The sequence below is a fragment of the Bufo bufo genome, chromosome 5 (genome assembly GCF_905171765.1).
Source record: "Bufo bufo chromosome 5, aBufBuf1.1, whole genome shotgun sequence".
In the NCBI taxonomy this organism is placed as follows: domain Eukaryota; kingdom Metazoa; phylum Chordata; class Amphibia; order Anura; family Bufonidae; genus Bufo; species Bufo bufo.
The window spans coordinates 1480863-1506198 of record NC_053393.1 but is presented as its reverse complement, the minus strand read 5'-3'; positions in this window follow the sequence as shown (position 1 = coordinate 1506198).

The window sequence follows — 25336 nt, the reverse complement described above, 5'->3', positions numbered from 1 at the left end:
ACAGATAGTGCCCCGATACTGTGCCCGCTGTGCCCGCAATACTGTACTGCAGAAACAGTCCCCCTGGAAATACTACCACACAGATAGTGCTCCCAATACTGTGCCCCCAATACTATACTGCAGAAGCAGTCCCCCTGATAATACTAGTACCACACAGATAGTGCCCCCAATACTGTGCCCGCTGTGCCCCCAATACTATACTGCAGAAACAGTCCCCCTGGAAATACTACTACCACACAGATAGTGCCCCCAATACTGTGCCCGCTGTGCCCCCAATACTATACTGCAGAAACAGTCCCCTGGAAATACTGCTACCACACAGATAGAGCCGCCAATACTGTGCCCGCTGTGCTCCCAATACTATACTGCAGAAACAGCCCCCCTGGAAATACTACTACCACACAGATAGTGCCCCCAATACTGTACTGCAGAAAACAGTCCCCCCTGATAATACTAGTACACACAGATAGTGCCCCCAATACTGTACTGCAGAAGCAGTCCCCTGATAATACTAGTACACACAGATAGTGCCCTCAATACTGTGCCCCGCTGTGCTCCCAATACTATACTGCAGAAACAGTCCCCTGGAAATACTACTACCACACAGATAGTGCCCCCAATACTGTGCCCGCTGTGCCCCCAATACTATACTGCAGAAACAGTCCCCCTGGAAATTCTGCTACCACACAGATAGAGCCCCCAATACTGTGCCCGCTGTGCTCCCAATACTATACTGCAGAAACAGCCCCCTGGAAATACTACTACCACACAGATAGTGCCCCCAATACTGTACTGCAGAAACAGTCCCCCTGATAATACTAGTACCACACAGATAGTGCCCCCAATACTGTGCCCGCTGTGCCACCAATACTATACTGCAGAAGCAGTCCCCCTGATAATACTAGTACCACACAGATAGTGCCCCCAATACTGTGCCCGCTGTGCTCCCAATACTAAACTGCAGAACAGTCCCCCTGGAAATACTACTACCAGATAGTGCCCCCCAATATTGTGCCCACTGTGCCGGCAATACTATACTGCAGAAACAGTCCCCCTGGAAATACTACCACCACACAGATAGTGCCCCCCAATACTGTGCCCGCAATACTGTACTGCAGAAACAGTCCCCCTGGAAATACTACTACCACAAGATAGTGCCCCCAATACTGTGCCCGCAATACTGTACTGCAGAAACAGTCCCCCTGATAATACTACTACCACACAGATAGTGCCCCGATACTGTGCCCGCTGTGCCCACAATACTATACTGCAGAAACAGTCCCCCTGGAAATAATACTACCACACAGATAGTGCCCCCAATACTGTGCCTTGCTGTGCCCCCAATACTATAGTGCAGAAACAGTACCCTGGAAATACTACTACCACACAGATAGTGCCCCAATACTGTGAGTAGTAAGAGGGTATATGGTTCGTCAAAGTGACAGGTACCACGCCCCTTTTACACGCCCCTTTTATTTCGCTTGATATTAATTTTATATCGCATCATATTAGGTGTATAATAGTTATCACTTCTCCGATGCCGGCTAATATCAAGCAGTTCACAATTGCATTTAAAAGCAAAATGATTAACTCACATGACAGAGATCACAGGGTGGATTCTTGTAATCGAGCCGTGTCTAATGCAATGGTCATGACACCTTACTACAAAGGCTTGGTCCTACAAGCTCCTGACAGCTGTTTCAGACTTTTCTACGGCCAGGCTCATTAAAACGTCTGGACATTCCACAGGCTGTATTCTTGTAATCGAGACGTGTCTAATGCATAGGTTACCCCAGCTATATAAATTCTATCTATCAATTATCTACCTATCTATCCTTATATCTATCTATCCTTATATCTATCTATCCTTATATCTATCTATCCTTATATCTATCTATCCTTATACCTATCTATCCTTATATCTATCTATCCTTATATCTATCTATCCTTCTATCTATCTATCTATCTATCCATTTTATCTAACAATTTTTCCATTTATGTATCTATCAATTATCTATCTATCTCTCTATCTACCTATCTATAGTCTATCTATCCATCTACCGGTTTTCTATCTATCAATTTATCCACAGCTCTATCCTTCTATCTATCAATTATCTACCCTTATATCTATCTATCCATTTTATCTAACAATTAATCCATTTATCTATCAATTATCTATCTTTCTATCTATTACCTACTATAGTCTATCTTTCCATCTATCTGTTAGCTATCTATCTATCTATCCCTTTATCTATATATCTATCTATGTTTCTATACATCCATATACTCATCTATCTAAATTCTATCTATTTATTATCTATATTTCTATCTACATATCTATGTATCAATTACCTATCTAACTATCTATCTATTCTGTCTATCTACAGACATGTCAGGACATGTCCTAATATAAAGTCTATACATATATCTATCCATCTATCTGTTATCTATCTATGTAGCTAAACAACCATAAAACCCATCTATCTAAAATGTATCTATCAATTTATCTATCTATCTATCTATCTCATATCTATCTATATCTCTATCTATCTATCTTCTAAGCTACCTATCTATAGTCTCTCTTTCATCTATCTATCTTTCAATTTTATCTATCTATCTATCTATCTATCTATCCATCCATATACCCCATCTATCTAAATTCAATCTATCTATCTATCTATCTATCAACTATCTATCTTTCTATCTACCTATCTATAGTCTATCTATCCATCTACCTGTTTTCTATCTATCAATTATCTATCTAATCCTACTTATCTGTAGTCTAGCTTTACAGCTATCTATATTTATAGTGCTTGGATATTAATGTTATAATGCTTGATATTAAATTTATATTGATTGATAATAAATTGATATACTGTTGTGCACTGTCACAGATGTCCTAAGACATATCCTACACAACCATCCCCACCACTCTGTGTCAATACAAACCTCAGTATTTCTCTGGGCCAACCACCCCCACCACTCTGTCAGTACACACCGCAATGTTACAAAGTTGTATTCATTTAAAATGCTTACACAATACAAAATTTCAAAAATGTTGTACAATATGCTGTAAAAATGACAAAATGATCAAATTATCCGTATATCTATCTATCACAATCTAACGTTTCAATAGATAAATATTTATCTATTTATCTATCAATCTATCTAACAATGTATCCATTTATCTATCTATCTTTCTATCTATTTCTAACCATCTAGCTACTATAACACGGCTATCTATCAAACATCTATCTATCTACAATTTATAGCTATCAAACATCTATTTATCTTTCTATCTATCTAACTGGCTGTCTTTCTATCTTTCTATCTACTATCTATCCATCTTTCTATCTATTATCTATCCATCTTTCTATCTATTATCTATCTGTCTTTCTATCTATTATCTATCTGTCTTTCTATCTATTGTATCTATTTATCTAGCTTCTAATATCTATCTAACGTCCAATCTTTCTATATATTTTCCTATCAATCTATCCGGTTATCTAACAATGTATCCATTTATCTATCTGTCTTTCTATCTTTCTATCTATTTCTAACCATCTAGCTAACAAAATTATCAATTTATCCGTATATCTATCTACCCCAATCTAACGTTTCAATAGATAAATATTTTATCTATCTATCAATCTATCTAACAATGTATCCATTTATCTATCTATCTTTCTATCTATTTCTAACCATCTAGCTACTATAACATGGCTATCTATCAAACATCTATCTATTTACATTTCTATCTATCAAACATCTATTTATCTTTCTATCTATCTAACTGGCTGTCTTTCTATCTTTCTATCTACTATCTATCCATCTTTCTATCTATTATCTTTCTATCTATTATCTATCTGTCTTTCTATCTATTGTATCTATCTGTCTTTCTATCTATTATCTATCTGTCTTTCTATCTATTGTATCTATCTGTCTTTCTATCTATTATCTATCTGTCTTTCTATCTATTGTATCTATTTATCTAGCTTCTAATATCTATCTAATGTCCAATCTTTCTATATATTTTCCTATCAATCTATCCGGTTATCTAACAATGTATCCATTTATCTATCTGTCTTTCTATCTTTCTATCTATTTCTAACCATCTAGCTAACAAAATTATCAATTTATCCGTATATCTATCTACCCCAATCTAACGTTTCAATAGATAAATATTTTATCTATCTATCAATCTATCTAACAATGTATCCATTTATCTATCTATCTTTCTATCTATTTCTAACCAGCTAGCTACTATAACATGGCTATCTATCAAACATCTATCTATTTACATTTCTATCTATCAAACATCTATTTATCTTTCTATCTATCTAACTGGCTGTCTTTCTATCTTTATTTATATCTATTATCCATCTTTCTATCTTTCTATCCATTTATCTAACAATTTATCCATTTTTTATTTTATTTATTTATTTATTTTTTTGTCTAGCTACCACATAGCTATTTATCTAATTATCTACCAATCTATTTATCTATCTATTTATCTAGCTTCTAATATCTATCTAACGTCCAATCTTTCTATCTATTTTCCTATCAATCTATCCGGTTATCTAACAATGTATCCATTTATCTGTCTTTCTATCTATCTTTCTATCAATTTTTCTATCTATCCGGCTATCTAACAATTTATCCATTTATCTATCTATGATCAATTTATCCGTATATCTGTGCCAATATAGACAGACAAACCCCAACACTCTGTCAGTACACACAGCAATGTTGCAAAGTTGTATTCATTTGAAATGTTTACACAATTCAAAATTTCAAAGTGTTGTACAATATGCTGTAAAAATTTAAAAATGATCAATTTATCCGTATACCTATCTATCTTTCTATCCTTCTATCAATCTATCTATTTATCTTTCTATCTAACCGTCTATCTTGCCACGATCTTTCTAGCTATCACATATCTATTTATCTATCAGTTTATCTATCTATTCATCCATTTGCCTATTTATCTAACAATTTATCTAGACATCTATCTATCTAATTACGATAATGACGTCTGTCTGGCCGCTAGTGTTTACGCTATTTTGGAGGGTTCTGCTTTGAGCGACGTCGCCTTGTTAGAGAAAGCTCGACAACTGCATCGAGACGTACAAATACCCGAGGGGCATGTGGTGTCTTTTTACTGACGTTGCTGAATTTGAAAAATAAATAAATAAATAAATAAAAATATTAAACATCACAGTTAAAATTTTGTACCACAATAGGGGGGGGGGGGGGGGGCAGTGGCGTTATTATCACACAGCCCGCACAGCTAAAGAAAAGACCGGCTATATATTGCACCATGAAAAGCATTATTATGGCATAAAAAATCTAAAAGCCTTTATCGGTTTCGATTATTTTTGCGACGTTTGTTGCACTGTACACAAACATAAATACCGACACGGGTGTATGCAGTTTTGTAAAGCGTGCCAGAGCCCGAATTGTGTCGAGCAGTCTAATAATACACGGTGCCCGATATGTAGGACGTATTGCCTTTCAGAGGATTGTTTTGAAACACATAGAAACCTGTCACTTAGTGATAAAGCTCTTTGTAAGAAAAAAACTTTTTGCAGATTTTGTTACAAATATATAGACTGCGGCGATGAGCACCAATGTAACGGTTTAAAATGCACCATCTGCGGCGGGCAGGTTGACAAATCTGACGACCATGTTTGTTACATGCAGCCATACAACCCCAAAAAATAAAATAAAAAAAATGACTGACAAGTATATCTTTTACGATTTTTTATGCCATAATAATGCTTTTCATGGTGCAATATATAGCCGGTCTTTTCTTTAGCTGTGCGGGCTGTGTGATAATAACCGCCACAGCCCCCCCCCCCCCCCCCCCCTATTGTGGTACAAAATTTTAATTGTGATGTTTAATATTTTTATTTATTTATTTATTTATTTTTCAAATTCATGCAACGTCAGTAAAAAAGACACCACATGCCCCTCGGGTATTTGTACGTCTACGATGCAGTTGTCGAGCCTTTCTCTAACAAGGCGACGTCGCTCAAAGCAGAACCCTCAAAATAGCGTAAACACTAGCGCCAGACAGACGTCATATATCGTAATTAGATAGATAGATTGTCTAGATAAATTGTTAGATAAATAGTCAAATGGATGAAGTAGATAGATAAACTGATAGATAAATAGATATGTGATAGCTAGAAAGATCGTGGCAAGATAGACGGATTAGATAGAAAGATAAATAGATAAGATTGATTAGAAGGATAGAAAGATAGATAGGATACGGATAAATTGATCATTTTTACTTTTTACAGCATATTGTACAACACTTTGAAATTTTGAATTGTGTAAACATTTCAAATGAATACAACTTTGCAACATTGCTGTGTGTACTGACAGAGTGTTGGGGTTTGTCTGTCTATATTGGCACAGATATACGGATAAATTGATCATAGATAGATAAATGGATAAATTGTTAGATAGCCGGATAGATAGAAAAATTGATAGAAAGATAGATAGAAAGACAGATAAATGGATACATTGTTAGATAACCGGATAGATTGATAGGAAAATAGATAGAAAGATTGGACGTTAGATAGATATTAGAAGCTAGATAAATAGATGTTTGATAGATAGCCATGTTATAGTAGCTAGATGGTTAGAAATAGATAGAAAGATAGATAGATAAATGGATAAATTGTTAGATAGATTGATAGGTAGATAGATAAAATATTTATCTATTGAAACGTTAGATTGGGGTAGATAGATATACGGATAAATTGATCATTTTGTTAGCTAGATGGTTAGAAATAGATAGAAAGATAGAAAGACAGATAGATAAATGGATACATTGTTAGATAACCGGATAGATTGATAGGAAAAATAGATAGAAAGATTGGACGTTAGATAGATATTAGAAGCTAGGATAAATAGATAAAATAAGATAGAAAGACAGATAGATAATAGATAGAAAGATGGATAGATAATAGATAGAAAGATGGATAGATAATAGAAAGAAAGAAAGATAGAAAGACAGCCAGTTAGATAGATAGAAAGATTAAATAGATGTTTGATAGCTATATAAATGTAGATAGATAGATAGATGTTTGATAGATAGCCCGTGTTATAGTAGCTAGATGGTTAGAAATAGATAGAAAGATAGATAGATAAATGGATACATTGTGAGATAGATTGATAGGTAAATAGATAAAAATAATTATCTATTGAAACGTTAGATTGTGATAGATAGATAGATAGATATACGGATAAATTGATCATTTTGACATTTTTACAGCATATTGTACAACATTTTTGAAATTTGAATTGTGTAAACATTTTAAATGAATACAACTTTGTAACATTGCGGTGTGTACTGACAGAGTGGTGGGGGTGGTTGGCCCAGAGAAATACTAAGGTGTGTATTGACACAGAGTGGTGGGGATGGTTGTGTAGGATATGTCTTAGGACATCTGTGACAGTGCACAACAGTATATCAATTTTATATCAAGCAATATAAATTTAATATCAAACAATAAACATTTAATATCAAGCACTATAAATATAGATAGCTGTAAAGCTAGACTACAGATAAGTAGATAGATAGATAATTAATAGATAGATAGATAGAAAACAGGTAGATGGATAGATAGACTATAGAAAGATAGATAGATAGCTGATAGATAGATAGAAGGATAGATAGAATTTAGATAGATGGGGTATATGGATGTATAGATACATAGATAGATAGATAAAATGGAAAGATAGACTATAGATAGGTAGCTAGATAGATAGAGATATAGATAGATATGAGATAGATAGATAGATAGATAGATTTTAGATAGATGGGTTATATGGTTGTTTAGCTACATAGATAGATAACAGATAGATGGATAGATATATGTATAGACTTTATATAGGACATGTCCTGACATGTCTGTAGATAGACAGAATAGATAGATAGTTAGATAGGTAATTGATACATAGATATGTAGATAGAAATAGATAGATAAAGAGATAGAATTTTAGATAGATGAGGTATATGGATGTATAGAAACATAGATAGATATATAGATAAAGGAGATAGATAGATAGATAGATAGATAGATAGATAGATAGATAGATAGCTAACAGATAGATGGAAAGATAGACTAATAGATAGGTAGATAGATAGAAAGATAGATAATTGATAGATTAAATGGATAGATATAAGGATAGATAGGTAGATAATTGATAGATAGAAGGATAGAGCTGTGGATAAATTGATAGATAGAAAACCGGTAGATGGATAGATAGACTATAGATAGGTTAGATAGAGAGATAGATAGATAATTGATAGATACATAAATGGATAAATTGTTAGATAAAATGGATAGATAGATAGATAGATATAAGGATAGATAGATAGATAGAAGGATAGATAGATATAAGGATAGATAGATAGATAGATAGATGATAGATAGATAGATAGTATAAGGATAGATAGATATAAGGATAGATAGATATAAGGATAGATAGATAGATATAAGGATAGATAGATAGATATAAGGATAGATAGATATAAGGATAGATAGGTAGATAAATTGATAGATAGAATTTATATAGCTGGGGTAACCTATGCATTAGACACGTCTCGATTACAAGAATACAGCCTGTGGAATGTCCAGACGTTTTAATGAGCCTGGCCGTAGAAAAGTCTGAAACAGCTGTCAGGAGCTTGTAGGACAAAGCCTTTGTAGTAAGGTGTCATGACCATTGCATTAGACACGGCTCGATTACAAGAATCCACCCTGTGATCTCTGTCATGTGAGTTAATCATTTTGCTTTTAAATGCAATTGTGAACTGCTTGATATTAGCCGGCATCGGAGAAGTGATAACTATTATACACCTAATATGATGCGATATAAAAGGGGGCGTGTAAAGGGGGCGTGGTACCTGTCACTTTGAAACCATATACCCTCTTACTACTACTGTGCCCACAATACTATACTGCAGAAACAGTCCCCCTCATAATACTAGTACCACCCAGATAGTGCCCTAATACTGTGCCCACTGTGCTCCCCGTAACTATACTGCAGAAACAGTCCCCTGGAAATACTACCACCACACAGATAGTGCCCCCAATACTGTGCCACTGTGCTCCTAATACTATACTGCAGAACTAGCCCCCCTGGAAATACCCACACAGATAGTGCCCCCAATACTGTGCCTGCTATGCCCCCAATACTATACTGCAGATACAGTCCCCCTGGATATACTACTACCACACAGATAGTGCCCCCAATACTGTGCCACTGTGCTCCTAATACTATACTGCAGAACTAGCCCCCCTAGAAATACTACCACACAGATAGTGCCCCCAATACTGTGCCACTGTGCTCCTAATACTATACTGCAGATACAATCCCCTGGATATACTACCACACAGATAGTGCCCCCAATACTGTGCCACTGTGCTCCTAATACTATACTGCAGAACTAGCCCCCCTAGAAATACTACCACACAGATAGTGCCCCCAATACTGTGCCTGCTGTGCCCCCAATACTATACTGCAGATACAGTCCCCCTGGATATACTACTACCACACAGATAGTGCCCCCAATACTGTGCCACTGTGCTCCTAATACTATACTGCAGAAACAGTCCCCCTGGATATACTACTACCACACAGATAGTGCCCCCAATACTGTGCCACTGTGCTCCTAATACTATACTGCAGAACTAGCCCCCTAGAAATACTACCACACAGATAGTGCCCCAATACTGTGCCTGCTGTGCCCCCAATACTATACTGCAGATACAGTCCCCCTGGATATACTACTACCACACAGATAGTGCCCCCAATACTGTGCCACTGTGCTCCTAATACTATACTGCAGAAACAGTCCCCTGGATATACTACTACCACACAGATAGTGCCCCCAATACTGTGCCGCTGTGCCCCCAATACTATACTGCAGATACAATCCCCCTGGATATACTACCACACAGATAGTGCCCCCAATACTGTGCCACTGTGCTCCTAATACTATACTGCAGAAACAGTCCCCCTGGGAATACTACTACCACACAGATAGTGCCCTCAATACTGTGCCACTGTGCCCCCAATACTATACCGCAGAAACAGTCCCCCTGGAAATACTACTAACACACAGATAGTGCCCGCTGTGCCCCCAATACTATACTGCAGAAACAGTCCCCCTGGAAATACTACTACCACACAGATAGTGCCCCCAATACTGTGCCCGCTGTGCCCCCAATAATATACTGCAGATACAGTCCTCCTGGAAATACTACTACCACACAGATAGTGCCCCCAATACTGTGCCCACAATACTATACTGCAGAAACAGTCCCCCTGGATATACTACTACCACACAGATAGTGCCCCCAATACTGTGCCCGCTATGCCCCCCAATACTATACTGCAGAAACAGTCCCCCTGATAATACTAGTACCACACAGATAGTGCCTTAATACTGTGCCCGCTATGCCCCCCAATACTATACTGCAGAAACAGTCCCCCTGATAATACTAGTACCACACAGATAGTGCCCCCAATACTGTGCCTGCTGTGCTCCCCATAACTATACTGCAGAAACAGTCCCCTGGGAATACTACTACCACACAGATAGTGCCCCCAATACTGTGCCCGCTGTGCCCCCAATACTATACTGCAGAAACAGTCCCCCTGAAAATACTACTACCACACAGATAGTGCCCCCAATACTGTGCCACTGTGCCCCCAATACTATACCGCAGAAACAGTCCCCCTGGAAATACTAACACACAGATAGTGCCCGCTGTGCCCCCAATACTGTGCCCGCTGTGCCCCCAATACTATACTGCAGAAACAGTCCCCCTGGAAATACTACTACCACACAGATAGTGCCCCCAATACTGTGCCCGCTGTGCCCCCAATACTATACTGCAGAAACAGTCCCCCTGGAAATACTACTACCACACAGATAGTGCCCCAATACTGTGCCCGCTGTGCCCCCAATACTATACTGCAGATACAGTCCTCCTGGAAATACTACTACCACACAGATAGTGCCCCCAATACTGTGCCCACAATACTATACTGCAGAAACAGTCCCCCTGGATATACTACTACCACACAGATAGTGCCCTAATACTGTGCCCGCTATGCCCCCCAATACTATACTGCAGAAACAGTCCCCCTGATAATACTAGTACCACCCAGATAGTGCCCTAATACTGTGCCCACTGTGCTCCCCATAACTATACTGCAGAAACAGTCCCCCTGATAATACTACTACAACACAGATAGTGCCCCCAATACTGTGCTCACTGTGCCCCCCAATACTATACTGCAGAAACAGTCCCCTGGAAATAATACTACCACACAGATAGTGCCCCAATACTGTGCCCGCTGTGCCCCCAATACTATACTGCAGAAACAGTCCCCCTGGAAATACTACAAAGTACTACCACACAGATAGTGCCCCCAATACTGTGCCCGCTGTGCCCCCAATACTATACTGCAGAAACAGTCCCCCTGGGAATACTACTACCACACAGATAGTGCCCCCAATACTGTGCCCGCTGTGCCCCCAATACTATACTGCAGAAACAGTCCCCCTGGGAATACTGCTACCACACAGATAGTGCCCCCAATACTATACTGCAGAAACAGTCCCCCTGGGAATACTACTACCACACAGATAGTGCCCCCAATACTGTGCCTGCTGTGCCCCCAATACTATACTGCAGAAACAGTCCCCCTGGAAATACTATTATTACCCAGATAGTGCCCTAATACTGTGCCCGCTGTGCTCCCCGTAACTATACTGCAGAAACAGTCCCCCTGATAATACTACTACAACACAGATAGTGCCCCCAATACTGTGCCCACAATACTATACTGCAGAAACAGTCCCCCTGGAAATACTACTACCACACAGATAGTGCCCTAATACTGTGCCCGCTGTGCCCCCAAAACTATACTGCAGAAACAGTACCCCTGGGAATACTACTACCACACAGATAGTGCCCCCAATACTGTGCCTGCTGTGCCCCCAATACTATACTGCAGATACAGTCCCCCTGGATATACTACTACCACACAGATAGTGCCCCCAATACTGTGCCACTGTGCTCCTAATACTATACTGCAGAACTAGCCCCCCTAGAAATACTACCACACAGATAGTGCCCCCAATACTGTACCCACTGTGCCCCCCAATACTATACTGCAGAAACAGTCCCCCTGGAAATACTACTACCACACAGATAGTGCCCCCAATACTGTGCCACTGTGCTCCTAATACTATACTGCAGAAACAGTCCCCCTGGATATACTACTACCACACAGATAGTGCCCCCAATACTGTGCCCGCTGTGCCCCCAATAATATACTGCAGATACAGTCCTCCTGGAAATACTACTACCACACAGATAGAGCCCCCAATACTGTGCCCGCTGTGCCCACAATACTATACTGCAGAAACAGTCCCCCTGGAAATAATACTACCACACAGATAGTGCCCCAATACTGTGCCCGCTGTGCCCCCAATACTATACTGCAGAAACAGTCCCCCTGGAAATACTACAAAGTACTACCACACAGATAGTGCCCCCAATACTGTGCCCGCTGTGCCCCTAATACTATACTGCAGGAACAGTCCCCCTGGGAATACTACTACCACACAGATAGTGCCCCCAATACTGTGCCCGCTGTGCCCCCAATACTATACTGCAGAAACAGTCCCCTGGAAATACTACTACCACACAGATAGTGCCCCCAATACTATACTGCAGAAACAGTCCCCCTGGAAATACTAGTACCACCCAGATAGTGCCCTAATACTGTGCCCGCTGTGCTCCCCGTAACTATACTGCAGAAACAGTCCCGCTGATAATACTACTACAACACAGATAGTGCCCCCAATACTGTGCCCACAATACTATACTGCAGAAACAGTCCCCTGGAAATACTACTACCACACAGATAGTGCCCTAATACTGTGCCCGCTGTGCCCCCAATACTGTACTGCAGAAACAGTCCCCCCTAATAATACTAGTACCACACAGATAGTGCCCCCAATACTGTGCCCGCTGTGCCACCAATACTATACTGCAGAAACAGTTCTCCTGGGAATACTACTACCACACAGATAGTGCCCTCAATACTGTGCCCGCTGTGCCCCCAATACTGTACTGCAGAAACAGTTCCCCTGGAAATACTACTACCACACAGATAGTGCCCTAATACTGTGCCCGCTGTGCCCCCAATACTGTACTGCAGAAACAGTCCCCCTAATAATACTAGTACCACACAGATAGTGCCCCCAATACTGTGCCCACAATACTATACTGCAGAAACAGTCCCCCTGGAAATACTACTACCACATAGATAGTGCCCCAATACTGTACCCGCTATGCCCCAATACTATACTGCAGAAACAGTCCCCTGGGAATACTACTACCACACAGATAGTGCCCCCAATACTATACTGCAGAAACAGTCCCCCTGGGAATACTACTACCACACAGATAGTGCCCACAATACTGTGCCCGCTATGCCCCCAATACTATACTGCAGAAACAGTCCCCCTGGGAATACTACTACCACACAGATAGTGCCCCGATACTGTGCCCGCTGTGCCCCCAATACTGTACTGCAGAAACAGTCCCCCTAATAATACTAGTACCACACAGATAGTGCCCCAATACTGTGCCCGCTGTGCCACCAATACTATACTGCAGAAACAGTTCTCCTGGGAATACTACTACCACATAGATAGTGCCCTAATACTGTGCCCGCTGTGCCCCAATACTGTACTGCAGAAACAGTCCCCTGGAAATACTACTACCACACAGATAGTGCCCCCAATACTGTGCCCGCTGTGCCCCCAATAATATACTGCAGAAACAGTCCCCCTGGGAATACTACTACCACACAGATAGTGCCCCCAATACTATACTGCAGAAACAGTCCCCCTGGGAATACTACTACCACACAGATAGTGCCCCAATATTGTGCCCGCTGTGCCCCCAATACTATACTGCAGAAACAGTCCCCCTGGGAATACTACTACCACACAGATAGTGCCCACAATACTGTGCCCGCTATGCCCCCAATACTATACTGCAGAAACAGTCCCCCTGGGAATACTACTACCACACAGATAGTGCCCCGATACTGTGCCCGCTGTGCCCCCAATACTGTACTGCAGAAACAGTCCCCCCTAATAATACTAGTACCACACAGATAGTGCCCCCAATACTGTGCCCGCTGTGCCACCAATACTATACTGCAGAAACAGTTCTCCTGGGAATACTACTACCACATAGATAGTGCCCTAATACTGTGCCCGCTGTGCCCCCAATACTGTACTGCAGAAACAGTCCCCCTGGAAATACTACTACCACACAGATAGTGCCCTAATACTGTGCCCCCAATACTATACTGCAGAAACAGTACCCCTGGGAATACTACTACCACACAGATAGTGCCCTAATACTGTGCCCGCTGTGCCCCCAATACTATACTGCAGAAACAGTACCCCTGGGAATACTACTACCACACAGATAGTGCCCACAATACTGTGCCCGCTGTGCCCCCAATACTGTACTGCAGAAACAGTTCTCCTGGGAATACTACAACCACACAGATAGTGCCCCCAATACTGTGCCCGCTGTGCCACCAATACTATACTGCAGAAACAGCCCCCTGGAAATACTACTACCACACAGATAGTGCCCCCAATACTGTGCCCGCTGTGCCACCAATACTATACTGCAGAAACAGTCCCCCTGGAAATACTACTACCACACAGATAGTGCCCCTTTCAACAATTATTGGCACACAGTGCTCTAAAAAATAACTGTGCCCAGACGCTAATAGTATAAAGATAATGTCCCCCAAAAATAATTGTGCTAAGCGGATACTGTGCCAGGGTGCCCCCAAAGTAACAGTGCCCCCCCAAAATCCCACCAATAGAAATAATTCTCTGCCAGAGCACACTTAGTAGTAATAATGCCCCTATAGTGCCCTAGTAATCATGTTCCCCATAGCCCCCCAGTAGTAGTAAACCTCAGCATAATACCCCCTAGTAGTAATAATTCTCCCTATAATATGACAGTACATGAAATAATAATGATGATATTTTGATAGCGCTTCTCTCCCGGGGGCTTCTCGCACGGATTGTAGGAGTCAGGTCCACAGAGTAGGGGCCGCATAGGAAAATGCCCGGGCACCAAATGATTCTGAGTGGATCCTGGGAATAACCAGATGCATCTTATTGGCGGAGCGGAGGGGCCGTGTAGGGGCATAAAGTCCCAATAGGTCCGCGATGTACTCGGGTCCCCTGTGGTTTAGTGCCTTGGATGTCATCAGGCAGATCTTAAAATGGATTCTCCATTTTACTGGCAACCAGTGAAGAGTTTGCCGTACTGGGGAGATGTGTGGGCCACGTGGGCATTGGCTGGGAGTCTGACTGCTGCTTTCTGTACTCGTAATTGGCGCAGAACTTTATCCGGGATCCGATGAATAGGGCACGGACGTAGTCCAGGCGGGAATCAGTGCAGGCAGGTCTTCTGCTGGGATAAGGGACCGCTGATGCCTGCTGTCTGAGATCACCCCCATGTCGTCACATTGCACGGTATCTCCCCCAATTGCTAGTTTGAAGTGTGAGGACTTTTGGACTTTATCCACCATGTGAGGAAATACCCCGCTTAGTGCCCGCAGTTGAGCTATTGTCCCCATAATGTATGTCCGTATAAGATACCCCTATATAGTGCCCCAGTCAATGCCCTCATAGTGCTCCTCTCCCCCATAATGTGCCAGTAAAAAGATGCCCCTTCTTAGTGCCCCCAGCAGATGCCCCTTATAATGCTCTTCTCCCCCATAATGTGCCAATAAAAAAGGCCCCTTTAGAGCCCCCATGTCCCCATAGTGCCCCCAACAGAGGCCCCATAGTGCCAACAGATGCCCCATAGTGCCACTCTCCCCTATAGTGCCCCCCATAAGGTGCCAGTAATAAATAAATAAAAAAGCCCCTTTAGAGCCCCCAGATGCCCCATAGTGCTCCTCTCCCCCAGGGTGTCCCCCATGTGCCAGTAAGAAATGCTCCCATAGTTCCCCCAAAATGGGCAAGAAAAAAAAGCCCCCAGAGTGCCACCCCCAAAAAAATGGGGCTGTGAGAAATGCCAGATGCCCCCCTAGTGCCAGCTCCCCCCGCAAAGAAAAAAACAAACAAAAAAAACCACGAATACTTACCTCCACCAGCCTCCTCCGGCCTGTGTCCCCGCTGCCCGGCTCAGGCGGTGCGATGATGAGGACGTCCTTGTGCCCCCTGAGCCGGCCTCTGATAGGCTGCAGGCACTAATGCCTGCGGCCTATCAGAAGAACAGGGGAGGGACACGCCTCTCCCTCCCCTGCCCCACGGCACAGCCGTCTGTATCTCTGTCCTGAGGACGGCGATACAGATGACTATGGAGATGAGCTGCAAGCGCTCATCTCCTACCGCCGCCGCAATTACATCCAGGGCCGCGCCGCCTGTGGTGATCGGCGGTGCGGCCCTGAGGAATAAAAAAAATTAATAATAAATAAAATAATTTGCTAAAGACGGCCCAGTGTCCGTTTTTTTTAGGGTGGCCTGGGGGGCAATTGCCTCCCTGCCCCCCGTCCCAGCCCGCCCCTGCGAACTAGCGGGTGTGATCCCACTGTCATATGTGTCCTACCTCCTCTAAGGGGGTTGTCTAAGTGAACCCCTCAATTCTTCACAATACCCATGAGATTGGGGATAGACTTTCCCGAGGGGAACACCAGGTCGCTACCTCTTGAGGAGGATAGGCACACGAGGCAGCTGGTCCAGGCGGATCAGGAGGTACCTGAGAAAGGTACCAGAAGTACAAGCGTAGTCAGGCAGGCGGGGTCGTTACCAGGAGCAACAGTGCGTGACCGAAGGATGAGGCAGAGGCGTAGTCAGACAGGCAAAAGGTCAGGCAATCCGGGTCGGCAACAGGAGAGTCACGGCAAGCAGGCAGAGATCTGACGGTTAGCAGAGTCCAGGAACGAAGTACTCAAGTGTGTTCCTGACTTGTATCAGGAGCTTTAGCAAAACACAAGGACCTTGACACTGAGGCATCTGGGAAGGGGACTGAGCCACTTAAATATGCACATGAGGGCTAGGATTGGTCAGAGGTCACATGACCGAACCCTTAAAACCCAGGAAGTGACGCGCGCCGGCCCTTTTGGAAGTGCTGCAAAAAACCAACAGCAAGCATTCTATGGCCAGGGCTGAGATGAAACAGTGGAGCGGATCCTCAGAACCACAGCACCTACACAGACAGAGCCCAGAGCTGCAGCGGTGAATGGGAAGCTCTGGCCACAGATCACTGCTGAGCACGGCGCCCGGGACCACGGTGGTAAGCAGGGGCACAGCGGGGCACAGCAGCCACTGGTACATAGATTAGATAACTACAGCACCAGAACCAAATTCATTACATAAATACAGCACCAGAACCAAATGTAGTTAAAAAGGCATATCCCAGAACTAAGAACAGCAAATACAAAACCAGAACTACCACAAATAAGTAAACACAATACTACAGTATCCGGACCAAGCTCAGTACATAAAAAGTATCAGAACCAGGCTCCGTGCATGAAAACCCACAACTAAATCCATGACATAAATACAGCACCAGAACCAAAACCAAGTTTATTACTAAAATACAGAACCAAGCTCATTGCATACAGTACCAGAACCAAGCTCAGTAAAAAAGAAATGGCACCAGAACCAACCCTAGTGTATAAATATGACAGCAGAACAATGCTTAATACATGAATGATACCAGCACAGTAAGTATAAAACCAGGAACAAGGCCAGTACATAATGGTATCGAAACTAAGCTCTCTACAGGTAGTATTAGAGGAAAGGCCAGGACATGGCTGCAGCCCCCGGAACAAGTTTAGTAAAAACAAAATACAGAATCCGAACAAAGTATAGTAAATAAATATGATATCAGAACCAAGCTCAGTGCAAAGATACGGTATCAGGACCGAGCTCAGTACATGAAATATGATATCAGAACCAAGCTCAGTTCAGAAATATAGTATCAAATCCAAGCTTAGTACATACATAACGGACCATAACCAAGCTCAGTACATACATTTAGTTTTAGAATCAAGCTCAATGCAAAAATATGTTATCAGGACCGAGCTCAGTACATAACATTTGACATCAAAACTAAGGTGAGTATAATAATATGGTATCAGAACCAAGCTCTAGGCAGCCCAGTGTTTACCAGAGGTTCTGGGTTCTATTCTGATGAAAAGCAACATGTAGTTTTCTCCGACAAGCTCTGTACATAAATACTGCACCAAAACCAAGCTTAGTAAAAAGTGTATTCCAGAACCGCAGTAAATGAATATTGGATCATAACCAAGCTCAGAACATGAATGCAGTACTACAAGTAAACCCAGAACATTGCATAACTATAGTGCCAGAATAAACCTCAGCAAGAAGGTACTAAAGCCAACCTTAGTATAAACCTGGTACAATAGCCAAACTCCGTACAGAAATATGGTACCAGAACCAAGCTCAGTACATAAATACAGCACCAGAACCAGGCTCAGTACATAAATACAGCACTAGAACCAGACTTAGTACATAAATACAGCACCAGAACCAGGGTCAGTACATAAATACAGCACCAGAACCAGGCTCAGTACATAAATACAGCACCAGAACCAGGCTCAGTACATAAATACAGCACCAGAACCAAGCTCAGTACATATATACAGCACCAGAACCAGGCTCAGTACATAAATACAGCACCAGAACCAGACTTAGTACATAAATACAGCACCAGAACCAGGGTCAGTACATAAATACAGCACCAGAACCAGGCTCAGTACATAAATACAGCACCAGAACCAAGCTCAGTACATAAATACAGCACCAGAACCAGGCTCAGTACATAAATACAGCACTAGAACCAGACTTAGTACATAAATACAGCACCAGAACCAGGGTCAGTACATAAATACAGCACCAGAACCAAGCTCAGTACATATATACAGCACCAGAACCAAGCTCAGTACATAAATACAGCACCAGAACCAGGCTCAGTACATAAATACAGCACCAGAACCAGGCTCAGTACATAAATACAGCACAGAACCAAGCTCAGTACATATATACAGCACCAGAACCAAGCTCAGTACATAAATACAGCACCAGAGCCAGGCTTAGTATATAAATACAGCACCAGAACCAAGCTCAGTACATAAATACAGCACCAGAACCAAGCTCAGTACATAAATACAGCGCCAGAACCAGGCTCAGTATATAAATACAGCACCAGAACCAGGCTCAGTATATAAATACAGCACCAGAACCAAGCTCATTACATAAATACAGCACCAGAACCAAGCTCAGTACATAAATACAGCACCAGAGCCAGGCTTAGTATATAAATACAGCACCAGAACCAGGCTCAGTATATAAATACAGCACCAGAACCAAGCTCATTACATACATACAGCACCAGAACCAAGCTCAGTACATAAATACAGCACCAGAGCCAGGCTTAGTATATAAATACAGCACCAGAACCAAGCTCAGTACATAAATACAGCACCAGAACCAGGGTCAGTACATAAATACAGCACCAGAACCAAGCTCAGTACATATATACAGCACCAGAACCAAGCTCAGTACATAAATACAGCACCAGAACCAGGCTCAGTACATAAATACAGCACCAGAACCAGGCTCAGTACATAAATACAGCACCAGAACCAAGCTCAGTACATAAATACAGCACCAGAGCCAGGCTTAGTATATAAATACAGCACCAGAACCAAGCTCAGTACATAAATACAGCACCAGAACCAAGCTCAGTACATAAATACAGCGCCAGAACCAGGCTCAGTATATAAATACAGCACCAGAACCAGGCTCAGTATATAAATACAGCACCAGAACCAAGCTCATTACATACATACAGCACCAGAACCAAGCTCAGTACATAAATACAGCACCAGAGCCAGGCTTAGTATATAAATACAGCACCAGAACCAGGCTCAGTATATAAATACAGCACCAGAACCAGGCTCACTACATACATACAGCACCAGAACCAAGCTCAGTACATAAATACAGCACCAGAGCCAGGCTTAGTATATAAATACAGCACCAGAACCAAGCTCAGTACATAAATACAGCACCAGAACCAGGCTCAGTATATAAATACAGCACCAGAACCAAGCTCAGTACATAAATACAGCACCAGAACCAGGCTCAGTATATAAATACAGCACCAGAACCAGGCTCAGTATATAAATACAGCACTAGAAAAACACTCTGTACAAAACTCCAGCATTAGAACGAAGCTTAGTAAACTCATTTATTGTATTTACCAGAACCAAGCAAAGTCCAAATACAGCCCCAGAACTGAGCTCAGCAAATATAGCAACAACTCCAAACTTAATATGTAAAACCAACAGGATCATAAAAGCAATAAAACGAAAATTTACTAATAAATACCAGTACAGTATAAAAAAATACAGAACCGGATTCAAGTACATAAATGCAGAACTATCACGTCTGGTATAACAGGTACCAGACGTGCGGCGCAGAGGGAAGGGAAAGCGGGTGCCCCAACACAAGGGAGAGGGAGGAGTGGTGACCCCTAGCTCACCTAGCCCTGGCACCTGGCTGCCCTGATGTCCCCAGACGGGCTGCTCACCTCACGTGCCTCGTCCCTGACTTACCCTGAAAGAAGCCCTAGGTAGTGAGTAGGACGGTGGGAGCAGTAGTCCTCACCACTGACACCGAGCGTAACAGCAGGGAAAGGACAAACACAACATAAAATCCCAGAAGGGAGACAACAAATAGTAGGAAACCAGCTGGAGAGAAGCGGAGATACAACCGCACTGGTTCCAACAGCTCCACCACCTGAGGTCAGACTAGAAGATCTGGAAGGAAGGTCTATGTCTGGCAACAAGGGAAGCAGAAAGGGAGAATATATAGTAGCTGGGAGCGGCTGACGGAGAACAGCTGAAAGGAAAAGCTACAGATTCCTAACAGGGACAAAAAGGATCGCAAACCAAAGCAGGAAAACCTGGACCGGAATCTATTCCCACCACTAGGTCATGGAGTGATCTCTTGAAACCAAGTGAGTAGCCACCCACTGCGACCTTCTGACCCCAGGCACAACAGGGTCAGCGATAGGTCGTGACACCCTATTGACAAGAACCAAGCCCATTACATAAATATAGAACCAACCTCATTATATAAATACAGCGCCAGAACCAAGCCCATTACATAAATACAGCACCAGAACCAAGTTCAGTACATAACTACAGCACCAGAACCAGGCTCAGTACATAACTACAGCACCAGAACCAAGCTCAGTACATAACTACAGCACCAGAACCAAGCCCATTACATATATACAGCACCAGAACCAAGCTCAGTACATAACTACAGCACCAGAACCAAGCTCAGAACATAACTACAGCACCAGAACCAAGCTCATTACATATATACAGCACCAGAACCAGGCTCAGTACATCAATACAGCACCAGAACCAAGCCCATTACATAAATACAGCACCAGAACCAAGCTCATTACATATATACAACACCAGAACCAAGCTCAGTACATAAATACAGCACCAGAACCAAGCTCATTACATATATACAGCACCAGAACCAGGCTCAGTACATCAATACAGCACCAGAACCAAGCCCATTACATAAATACAGCACCAGAACCAAGCTCATTACATATATACAGCACCAGAACCAAGCTCAGTACATCAATACAGCACCAGAACCAAGCTCAGTACATAAATACAGCACCAGAACCAAGTTCAGAACATAAATACAGCACCAGAACCAGGCTCATTACATATATACAGAACCAACCTCATTATATAAATACAGCACCAGAACCAAGTTCAGAACATAAATACAGCACCAGAACCAGGCTCATTACATATATACAGAACCAACCTCATTATATAAATACAGCACCAGAACCAAACTTATTACATAAATACAGAACCAAGCTCAGTATATACATATATCACTAGCTTAGGATACACAACACAGTAATATTTGGGTTGGTACTGCTTCTGGTGGAGGAACTTGGTCATGTTTCCGTGAAGTACCTTTTGGACCGGCACCCTTAGTTTTGCCTTCATTTGCACAGAACTGAATCATTTCTGCTGTGGTTTCATGAACATAAGGCCTCATGCACACGACCGTATTTTTTTGCGGTCCGCAAAACGGGGTTCCGTTTTACCGTGATCCGTGACCGTTTTTTCGTCCGTGGGTCTTCCTTGATTTTTGGAGGATCCACGGACATGAAAAAAAAAGTCGTTTTGGTGTCCGCCTGGCCGTGCGGAGCCAAACGGATCCGTCCTGAATTACAATGCAAGTCAATGGGGACAGATCCGTTTGACGTTGACACAATATGGTGCCATTTCAAACGGATCCATCCCCCATTGACTTTCAATGTAAAGTCAGGAGTCCCTTTTATACCATCAGATCGGAGTTTTCTCCAATCCGATGGTATATTTTTTTTTTTTTTTTTAATAAAGATGTTTATTAGTATTGTGTCATGATCATAAAAAGATATCAATACAGTATCATCCATCATACAATAAAGATTACATTTCCATAATCTTCTATATTATGCATTTTAGGTGACATATCTCAGTTCAGAGCTGACAACACAATACTATGCATTTTTTATATTTTTTTTTTTTCCCTCCCCCCCCCCCATGTAATCCAACAAATAATAACAGATCAAAGTATATCTGACAAGGTTAAACACATCTCTCTGAGCGCCAACTTGTTCGTCATCACCATTAATACACTTTTCCTGATACCCCTTTGTCTCCTCTTACTTGTCCTGTCTTATATCTCTACCGATCACATACTTTAAGCCTACCTAGCCGTCCTTTGATGTCTTCCTGCAGGTACCAAGCTGTTAGGGCGAACGGTCTCATGATTCTAACTGATTCTGCCTCCTCCATGAAGTTTAACATGAATTTTTTCCATGTCCTGTACAATTTTTTCCCAGCCGCTTCCTTTCTACCTATTGCTTCTAGCCACTCCAAGTGTAGCATATGCCTCAGACGTCTCAAAAATTCTGCCTTTGATGGTACCTCTGATTTAAGCCATGCCGACAACAGACATCTCTTTGCTTCCAGAACTATCCTATGTCCCATTGCCGTGAGGCCTTTATTCTGCCCATTATCATTTTCACCTTCATTAGACTCCCCCTGTTTTCTTGCATGCAGCATTACTATTTGGATGTCGAGTTCCTCTTTAGAATTACTGCCATTTCGTAAGATCGTTCTCACCATATTCCAATAATCTTCTAATTTTGTGCAGCTCCACAGCCCATGTAGCAGATCAGTTTTGGGGGTGGAACATCTCGGACATGCCACAATCCTATCTGGTTTTGCGCTATTGAATGGCATGTCAAAACCATATAAGGCACAGTGTATAATTTTAAAGTGCGTCTCCCTCATTGTTTCATTCATCACTGACCTGTGTAAAGCTGCTATACCATTTCTCACGATTGGGTAAACCTCCTCCAGATCCAATTTGTTCCCCCATCTCCCGAACACTCCCTTGGCAAAAGTGTCTTCCCATTGGCTCCGCAGACTACTATACAAAAGCGATATGGATTGTCTATTACCAGAGGTAATGAGTGTATCAAATTTATTCCTGCTCCATTCACCACCCATATTGGTAGCCAGGCTCTTACAATAGTGTTTGACTTGTAGATATGGGAACAAATCAGATCCCGACAGCCCCCACTTATCTATTAGTTCCTGTAGAGTCGCCCATCTATTCTCCTGAATATGGAACAAATCGCCACCGTCTTCACACCCTTGACTTTCCACCCCCGGAACGACCTCTCCGACTGCCCTGGCTTAAAGGCTGGATTATTGTGCAAAGGAAGGTGTTTCGAGACCTGATACGGCAATCTATATACCCTTCTAAGATTTTTCCACGCTATAATGGAATCCCGTAGTATTAATGAACATCTGGCTAGGCGTGGCAACTGAGATAGTTTGGTATGAGCCAAAGCCTTTAGATCCCATGGTGCCGCCAACTGCTTTTCTAACCTTAAATTAGAGTAATGGGAAGTCTCATTGAACCAGTCCAATAGGTGTCTACTTAAACAGGCCAAATTATATCCCCTAATGTCAGGCACATTTAGCCCTCCAAATTCCCTTCGCAGTTTCAGCTTCCTCAATGAGACCCTTGGTTTTTTACCATTCCAAATGAATTTTATAAAACATCCCTCCAAATTCCTCACATCTATGTGTCTTAGGAGTACTGGTATGGTCTGGAGTGGGTACATCAATTTGGATACTGCTAGCATTTTGATTAAATGGCATCTCCCCATTAGAGATAATGGTAGATTCTGCCATCTGACTAAATCATCCTTAATTTTGTTGAGCAAAGGTGGGTAATTTAATTGATAGATGGAATGTGGCGTCCGTCCAATCTTTATACCTAAGTATTTGATTTGGGATTTTATCAAGGAGCCCACTATGCCCGTATTTTTATCTACCTCCAACCTGCTTTTTTGGCCTATCGGTAGAAGTTCACATTTGGACATGTTCACTTTGTATCCAGAATATTTCCCGAAACTCTCCAATGCTTTAAAGATATTATCTATTTGTCCCTGTGGTTTTGACATAAATAAAATAATATCGTCGGCAAACAATGCCGCTTTCACTTGCGACTTTCCGACTTTAATCCCTTCAAATAGGTCAGACTTGCATAACTCTCTAGCCAGTGGCTCTAATGCCAGATTAAATAAAATGGGAAAGAGGGCACCCCTGCCGAGTCCCCTTTTGTAAGTCGAATGGTTTGGATAAGTGGCCCTGCGTATAGACCCTTGCCTGCGGCCTGTGGTACATCTGCGTCAAGACTCCCCTAAAGGCCCCTGTAATCTCCATTTTATCCAGGACCGCCTCCAGCCATGCCCACCTGACATTGTCAAACGCTTTTTCAGCATCTAATGTGAGCATGGCTGGGGTCTCTCCCTTCTCCGGATCATGTTGCACCCTATCCATAACGGTAAGAACTGTTCTAATGTTTGTCACCGCTGCACGGCCCTGGATGAAACCCACCTGCTCCTGTCCTATCAATGATGGCATCATTTTAGCCAAGCGGTCTGCAATAATTTTGGACAGAATCTTTGCGTCCACATTTATCAGAGAAATGGGTCTATATGAACCCGGCAGTAAAGGGTCTTTCTCAGGTTTGGGTAACAATTTGATGTAGGAGAGGTTAGTTCCATCCAGGGCCGATACGCCCCTAAATACGTCATTG